The sequence below is a fragment of the Solanum stenotomum genome, chromosome 11, assembly GCF_019186545.1.
Source record: "Solanum stenotomum isolate F172 chromosome 11, ASM1918654v1, whole genome shotgun sequence".
NCBI classification, from domain to species: Eukaryota; Viridiplantae; Streptophyta; class Magnoliopsida; order Solanales; family Solanaceae; genus Solanum; species Solanum stenotomum.
The window spans coordinates 13,791,438-13,800,747 of NC_064292.1; the positions used below are offsets into that span (position 1 = coordinate 13,791,438).

At 35.5% G+C, this 9,310-nt stretch overlaps 1 protein-coding gene and 2 pseudogenes across 1 annotated transcript in view; 1 reads left to right on the forward strand and 2 right to left on the reverse strand.

Annotated features, from left to right (window-relative positions):
- Positions 1-9,310, reverse strand: part of LOC125845029 (uncharacterized) — a 901,011-nt gene that overhangs the window by 769,538 nt on the left and 122,163 nt on the right. The window lies entirely within an intron of this gene.
- Positions 1,187-1,770, forward strand: LOC125845661 (putative disease resistance protein RGA3; annotated as a pseudogene).
- Positions 3,466-4,502, reverse strand: LOC125845662 ((-)-isopiperitenone reductase-like; annotated as a pseudogene).

A 9,310-nucleotide genomic window follows, 5' to 3' on the forward strand; every position in this document is an offset into this window, starting at 1 on the left:
GGGAGAATAGTAGTAAACCTTAAGGGGCCTTTTGTTTGGTATCGTTTGGTTACTGATTAGAGTTATGCAAGTATATTACTTTCGTCTCATATTAGATGAGCACTTTCTATTTATATGATGATTAAGAAATCATTATTATTCTTTCTGTCCCTAATTACTTGTCTAATTTTCCTTTTTTACTTGTTCATTGATAAATCAAGAAAGGACAAAAAAAATACATACTATACCTTCAATTAATTAATTATGAACTTCTTGAAAATCTTAATTTTAATTCATTCACTTCATAATTAATATGGGTAAAATGATAAACTCACTATGTCAATCATTATTTTCTTAATAGGTGTGTCAATTTAAAAATTGATAATGAATTAGGGACAAAGGGAGTACATTAATCAACTTTACTATTTTAGTCTTTGTTCATATTAATTAGCCTCTTCATAAAAGAAATTCTTGAATCTTCAAAAATTGTTTAAACTTTGGAAGGTCATATTGATTGTAAAGGCAAAATAGGAAAAAAAAATTAATTTTATCCTGATTTGGTAAGTGATCAACTAATATGAGACAAAATATTTTTAGTAAGATGTTCATCTAATATGGAACGAAAGAAGTATTATTTAGGTATGATTTAGCTATATAAAAATTACAATACATAAATTATTACTTATTGAATGTTTATTTTATTGTAAGTTAATATACATTATTTACAAACAAATAATAACAAAAACAAAAAAAATTGTGCACGGTAAGTGTACAAAATCTTTTACGCTATCAGATAATTTGATTTTGATTCTTTTATTAGAGTGTTCTCAAGATCATTATTAAAATAATACTTTTAAAAAAATTGTTTGGTACTATATCTTCGGCTAAATAAAAGTGGAAGGTCAACATCAAAATCTTGCAGAAACAATCAACCAGCAAAGTGACCTCAACCTGTGCTTGAGTGATGAATTTTTCTGTAACATAAAGGAGAAGTTGGAAGACACTTTTGTAACATTGAAGGATTTGCAAGACCAAATTGGTCTCCTTGGCTTAAAGGAGCATTTTGGTTCGACTAAACAAGAAACTAGAACACCTTCAACTTCTTTGGTTGATGAATCTGATATCTTTGGAAGGCACAAGTAAAAAAAAGATTTGATTGACTGTTTATTGTCTAAAGATGCAAGAGGGGGAAACCTGACTGTGGTTCCTATTGTTGGAATGGGCGGCGGGGTAAGACAACACGTGCTAAAGTGGTTTACAATGATGAGAGGGTGAAGAACCATTTTGGTTTGAAAGCTTGGTTTTGTGTTTCTGAGGCATATGATGCTCTCAAAATAACAAAAGGGTTACTTCAAGAAATTGGCTTAACGGTTGATGACAATCTTAATCAGCTACAAGTCAAATTGAAGGAAAGGCTAAATGGAAAAAGGTTTCTTGTTGCCCATGATGACGTGTGGAATGATAACTATCCTGAGTGGGATGACTTAAGAAATGTTTTTGTACAAGGAAATATAGGAAGTAAGATCATTGTGACGACACGTAAAGAGAGTATTGACTTGATGATGGGTAGTAAGGCAATCAACGTGGGGACTCTGTCTGATGAAGTCTCTAGGGATCTATTCAAATGACATTCACTAGATAACAGGGATCCTAAGAACATCCAGAACTTGAAGAGATTGGAAAACAAATTGCAGACAAGTGCAAAGGGTTACCTTTAGCTTTAAAAGCACTTGCTGGTATTTTGCGCTGCAAATCAGAGTTGGATGAGTAGAGAGACATTTTAAGGAGTGAAATATGGGAGCTGCCAAGTTGTTCGCATGGTATATTACCAGCGCTGATGTTGAGCTACAATGATCTTCCTGCACGTTTGAAGCAATGTTTTGCTTATTGTGCAATATATTCCAAAGATTATCAATTTTGCAAAGACCAAGTTATTCACCTGTGGATTGCCAATGGTCTGGTACAGCAGTTTCATTCAGGTAACTAATACTTTCTCGAGTTGAGATCAAGATCGCTATTCGAAATGGTCTCGGAGTCTTCTGAATGGAATTCAGAGAAATTCTTAATGCATGACCTTCTCAATGATTTGGCCCAAATTGCATCTTCAAATCTTTGTATAAGGTTGGAAGAGAACAAAGGGTCACATATGTTGGAACAATGTCGGCACATGTCCTATTCAATAGGAAAATATGGCGACTTAGAGAAATTGAAATCACTCTTTAAATCAGAGCAGCTGAGGACATTACTCGTGTCTATTTATATCCATGATTTACTCGTGTTTCAGTTACTAAGATATTGTCTATTTATAATTAAGTGCAGTCTTACTTTTTTGTTTATATGTTGCTCTTTCTATGAGTAATTGCTACTCGTTTTCCTGTCAGGCGAGTGTTCCTCTGGTATAATAATATTTTCTGGCCTTTTGCTTAGGAAGTTTGTCTAGGACTAATTTGAATGTGAGAGAAGTCAGAGAAACACGAGAAGCGATTAAGAGAATGTGTGAAACAAATGTCTTACACATGAATTCTTCTTTTATATGATAATGTGGTATGCATTGTTCACTTTCACCTCCCATTTTGCTGTTTCTTTGGTCCCTCTTCTTATTGTTCCATTACTTTGTTTTCCGTTGGGAATTTTCTTTTAACTGCTATGGAGGTTCAACCATATTATACGCGTCGTCAATGTTTAAAGCCTTTTTGTGATGTCATTTAGTGTAGTGATCATACATCATGCTGTGATTTTAAAGAATATCTTTTACCCATGCCTAGACTAACGCCTTACTTTGTCTTTACTCTTTACGCATCATCTCGTTGTTGCCCTGAAAAACTTTGTGCAGTTAAATGCTTTGATTCTACCTTAATCGTAAAATATATCCCTTGTACTTAGGAGGTCATACAATCAGTAAGATTAATGACTTACTTTTGTCGAAGAATGACTATGATGATTGAACATCTGCAATTCATTTGTTTGCAGGTGGAGATATACAACCGTTGTTACGAGAAACAACCTTTGGTTATCCAAGGTGCTGGAGCAGGAAATGATACCATAGCAACTTGGTGTCCTAGCTGATATCCTTGACATTCAAGATTTATTCCCTTGACTGAGTATTATACACTGAGATACAAACATCCGATCCTCAAAGGACGAAAGATCGGTTCTTCTTGTCCATCTGCTTCCAGATTGGAGATTAAAATCAAGCTCAGCTAGCACATTCATTTTTTGAGAATTTTCTCGATACGCACGAGAGTGCCTTGACAGTTTATGGTAAATTATTACGCGATTTCTCAGGTCTATCTTCTCACTAGTGAAATTGAGTCATATATTTGCCTCATTGCTTAACTAGTTTTTAGGACTTCACTTCAGCTTATAATCGGTGTATGTTGTAATGACCATTTTGGTACCTAAACTTTTTATGTTATCACAATTTTAGAGACTTACGTCTTAGTTATCATGCTTTTTCAATGTATGAAATGATGTCCTAAAATAGAATAAAGAACCACTAAATGATATCAATCAGGAAAAAGAACAATATAGCTAGTGCAATCCCACATATACCAAGAAATGCTAAAATAAATAGTCTTCTTTCACTAAACCTTATTTCATGACCCCAACTTGTTTGTGACTGAGGTGTAGTTAATGTTATATCTAAAACTCGGCGAGTACTGTACGATCAAAGTAGCAACCAGTAGGTCCTCCATCAGGCAAAAGAGCTAGCATGATAGGTCCTTCATCTCCTTCCTCAACAGGCATTGTTCCTGTACATGACAGGTCCTTCATTTCCTTCCTCAACAAGCATTGTTCTTGTATGCCAGGTTATGTCAGTGTTGACGAATCCAGGATGGACACAATTGATGCACTTTCTATTGACTGGTCCAATCATCTACCAACCATTCACCTCAAGAGCATCTTGTTTCAGATCATGCAAAAAAATATACAGAATCTCGTAGATATGAGATTGAATCGCCTACCTCAAAGCTTGGGGACAGAAATTTTCAATTAGATATTCTTCTGTCAGGTTTTCAATATCTCCGAGCTCCTTTCTCCTCTCTTCGTTTGGCATTCGCTCTGTGAGAGCAAGAAATCAACAAGAACTTTGAAATGTTCAGAAACAATGAGAATGACCGTCTTACTTACATTTAAAGCACCTCTATGGGAAGAGACACTAACAATCCTTGGTGAAGGGGAATTTTGCAGCAGTGGAAGAAGAGCTTCAGTAACATTCTTAACACCATAGTAATTAGTGTTCAAGCATAATTTGGCACTCTCGTACGTTGGTTTCCTCACAACTCGAATATAATCAAAAGTTTTCCCTGGTAACTGATTACAATAACAACAATCACGTCTCAACAATAACAACAGCATACTTACAAGCATCTCCCATCACTTAAGTCCAAAGTTTCTAACCTTTTCTCCTTTTAGAATCCTGTAAGGAGATGAAATAACTTTTGCTAATTCACATTCACATCCACCTACTACATGTTATGTGAACACTTAAGTCTAAGCTTGCCCCACCCCGCATCCACCATGTCGTAGGGGTGAGCATGGTACGGTAGATATCGAATGCCTTATCGAAATCTATCAGCTTCTAACAAACATATATAGTGCATTATAGAAGAAAAGGTATTACCGGACCCGTGTTGGATCTTAAAAAGATTGCAATGATTTTGGAGGATCAGATACATACCCAAAGATGTTTTTGAAGAATCCAAGCAACATAGGTAACTTTTACTACGAAGGCCTTTTTCCTGATGTGTTTTATTTTTTGAAGAATCGATTTAGCTTTGGTATTATATCCAGAATTCATTTACACTCTATAAGCAAGCTGTAAATTATCAACAAACAGAGATTAAAATTTCAAAAAAAATAATTATTCAGTTTTATATGATATTTCTTTATAATATTTCGTGGATAAAAAAGGAGTTTGGAACCTATTTGAGTTATAAAGAGATAAAATTGATCCAAATAAGCCATAATTTTAGTAAGTAACTAAAATAAGCTCAGTGTAGATAATTATTCCGTTTTACCCAATATTACAAATGGCAATCTTTAGTTTGTTAACGTCTATATTTAAACATAAAACAAAACTTTTTGATCCATTTTATAAAGTGTAACTTTTTCTTACACTTTATAAAGTATGACTTTTTCTTACACTTTATAAAGTGTAATTTTTTCTTATGAAGTGGAAGAAAAAAACTATGTTTTACAAAAAGGAGTATTTTTTTTCCGTCTTACATTAAATTGTGTCTCTTTATGCAGTTTTTGTAGCGTTTGTCATACAATTATATTGATTTGACATATCATAAAAACGGAAAAAATTCTTACATTATGTATTTTTTTTTTAATCTCTAAACTCCTCCAAGCTCTATTTAAGGATGTTCAAACATAACACCTTCAACATATTTAATCTTTTATTTTTCTTTTCATTTCAATCACAAAATATGTCTTCAGAACCAAAAGTTAGAGTTCAGTTTATTGGGATGGAGAAATTATGTAACATCTCGCAATTTGAAATAGTTAGGAAGAAGCTAAGAATTGGAAATAGTCATTTTTGGAAAGAATTGAAAATCTGGAAATTTGTTTAGGTTAGGAATAGTGAGTTTTTGGTCAACTTCAAACGGCCATAAATCCTAACTAAGGATGAGTTAAGTGTACTTCTAGATATGGTAGGAAAGATCTTGGAATGATCTTTCCAATGCCGCCAAGTTTGCGTGATTCCGAGTTCGTATGAGTGAAATACGCCCATTGGAAGTTGGGCTGTTCAAATAAGAAAATGTCCAATCCGAATTTTTGAAGGGTATTTCAGTCTTTTTCTTATCCAATTAATTAAATTCGTTTTAGTGAAGTAATTAAGGGTCTAAACTGAACTTGGTCAGTTTTACGCTTTTGGAAAAGAGTTAGGGTTTTAGAGAAGAGGAAAGAAGAGGAGAAAAGAGAAGGAGAAGCACGGAAATCGTCAAGTTCGTCGAGTTTAACTTGTGGATTTCGTCGGGGGTGATCCCTACAAGGTATGTGAGATCACATAGCGTTGGGTTAGTTCACCCACGCGCCAAGCATGTTTAATTCAGTGTATTTTCGTCCTAAAAAAGATTGAGAATTTGATGTTCTTGATAGTTGTTCTTGAATTGATTTCGTTCTTGAATATGAGTTAGGATTTAAGGAGTTTCTTGATGTTAAAGTGTTGTTTCCTTGAGTTGTTTGGGTTAGATTTTGTGTATATGATTTGGGTACATGAATCTAAAGTGAATTTGGGAAAAAGAATCGGATTAAAATGATTTAGGATCAGAAAACGAGGTAAAAAATTCGTCAGATTGTGTCTGTGGGAAGGCTGGCGCAACGCGCCCCATAACGCTAGGCAGGTTGGGGCGGCGCGCCAACAATACGCCAGATTTGAGCCCCAGTAAGTTGGGGCTGGCGCGTCGCGCTCGGGATGCGCCCAAATCATCGTTTTTCACCAGTTTTCGTCATTTAGCCTATTTAAATCCTTCTAAAGTGTACTAACATTTTCCATTGATTCTAACAACTCTAAATGACTTCTAAACACCTAGAAATCATCCAGAAACATGAATCATAACCTTGAATCCATAAATTCAAATTCAAGGAAAGTCAAGAGCCAAGTCTAGGAAGTTTTTCGAGTCTTTTCAAGAAGTATTTTGCAAATGCTTTTAACTTTGTTTTAAGACTTAAAGTTCAAGTTGAGTAAGGAGTGAAGAGTAAAGTTGAAGTTCATTTCTTCAAAAGTATATGGGGACTAAGTATTCCAAAGAGATTTAAAATGTTTTCACATTTAAATAAGAACGGAAACTGAGATTTCCAAAGAGCCTTCGGGCTAGTTTTCAGAAAAGAGTAATCACTTTCTAAATGAAGCAAGAGGGGAAACTTTGATTTCCAAGATAGTCTTTGAGCTAAGTTTTTGAGCACTAATCTCAAATCACAGAAAAAAGTATGTTTTTTTAAAAGACATAAGAGCTAGTATATTTTGGGAGTAGTATTGAGCATCGAATTGGGGACGAATATGAGTTCAGATAACTCACGTCTCCATAAAACCATGTAGCCACCGTGGGTAGAAAAGGGTCATACTTTTTAGATGAACCCTTTTCACAATAGACTAGTGGATCCACTTAGTAGTTCAGATCCTATACCTCTGGCCGGGTATAGGATGCGCAGGAAGTGTGAGGTAGATCGTTGTATCGTCACTATAGCTCTTATGTGATGGTTTTCGGTTAGAGAAACTCCCACAAAAGTTATTGTATTTCTATATACATCAGTTTATTGTATTTTTACATACATTTCTGAGTTATGTTGTATCCTTGTATATGCACAAAGTTGACATCATGTTTTTAAACAACTCTTCTTTATATTGCACTTGTTTTAAACTGCTTTATATTGAAATGAGTTCAATCAAGTATTCACGAATTGAGAAGAGCCAAGGTAAGTGTTTCTTTCAGATTCCCTTTCAAGCCTATGTTGTTTTAGCATTCCAACTTGAATACTCGTACATTCAATGTACTGATGTCAGTTGGCCTGCATCTTATTATGATGCAGACAAGGTAACTAGGATCGGCATTCTAGCACACCGTTGATCCAGTGAGCAGTTCAAAGTCAGCCGGTGAGCCTCCTTGCATTCCGGAGGATCTATTTTCATTGCTTTCTAGTTAGTTCATTAGAATGTTGTAGGGTTGTCCCAACATCCATCTTAGTTGTTTTAGAGGCTTCATAGACAGTCAGATGTTAGTCCTTTGAGTCTTTTCATTATCATTTCTTATTGTTAAGACTTGGGTTGCCACTTTTGGCCAAGTTAAATGTTTATCCTTTAAACATTCTCAGTTATTTTATTATTCAGTTCAGTTAAGTGTTATTAATCATTATAAGTATGAATATTGTCTTCCGTTGAGTCAGTAAGCCAGGCCAAGGGTTAGCTTGGGGCCATCAGTGGTTCTCGAGTGCCAGTCATGTCCGAGGTGTAGGCTTGGGGCGTGACAAATTATACATGACAAAAATACCATTCATTATAATTATCTTCTTGATCCCTTCCCTTCGTTCAGTTGTGCTCAATCTGGGACTAGAGTAGTGTAATTGGGGTAGAGCGTCGTCCTTAAGTTTGCTTCCCCTTTATTGATTTGATTATCTTCTTGATCCCTTCGCTTGTTATTTAGAGGTAAGCTTGTTGTATTCTTATTAAGTTTATGATTATATTGTTGGGCCCGAGTTCGTGTGCGAAGACTAGTTGGATTCCAAGTTAGTACTCTCTGCCTTAATAGCGTGGTTTGGTTGACTGTGTATTTATTTGAATTGGAGTGCCTTGTTTGGATGCTAGTGATGGCATGCAATGCATTTTTGTTCATTCTTATAGATTTATGGTACGATCCCAATTTATGCATTAACATATTTATCTATCATATTAAACTACTATTTTACTCGACTTTATTATAAATTGGTTTTAACGGGATTCGTACCACCTGGATCACTTTGATTTCTAGTTTTAGAGATTACGAGGCATTAGGGTCGTGCTCCTTTCCTACTTGAGATATTAGAGACATTTGGGATATGCTCCGTTTTCACTTGACTACCCGACACATCGACACCTTTTCTTGCATGTTTTTGGTCTTACTTATGCCTCTGGGTTACCCTTTCTAGCTGGGCTGAGAGTTTACTATCTGGTTGGGCAGCCCTGATTTGCATGAGATCCTATTCGGAGTCGACACGCCTCTGGATCACTCTTGCTAGCTGGGCAGTTTACACCCCTAGGCGTGGACTGACTGGCTGGGCGGATTGGATTGATTTGTCACACTTGCTAGCTTGACTGAGAGTTGACTTGAGTCTTATCGTTATGGTTTCAGATGGTCACTGATAGTTCTACTGCTTACCCTACATTCATATGCATTGCCTATCACCTATATACTTATTTGTTGTTTGTACCCTCTGGTTTATGGGGTTCAATTGGGTTATGTTTGTTGTTTGTACCTTCCGGGCTTATGTAGGTCTGGTAAGGTTATTGTCTGCCTATATTTTGTTCTCTGCTATTGTTTTATTGTTAGACGATAGGTTTTGACTTTAGAATTGTGATTGTGGGTCCTCTTGATGTTGGGTAGCTGACTTGGTATCTTAGTTGCTTGTAAATAGGATGTTGGCTTGTGTTTCAGGTGTGTTCTTTGCTCGACTTCTTACCATTTGTATCCTGTCTCTATTCTTTATAGCATGTTTACTTTAGTATCTCCTGTTTAGTTGCTTGTGATATGCTTTCCTTATTATTTATTGTTTATGCTTGTGTTATTTTTTAGCTCAGTCAGTCGATGCCTACTCAGTACCGTTTTTGGTACTCATACTACACTTCTAT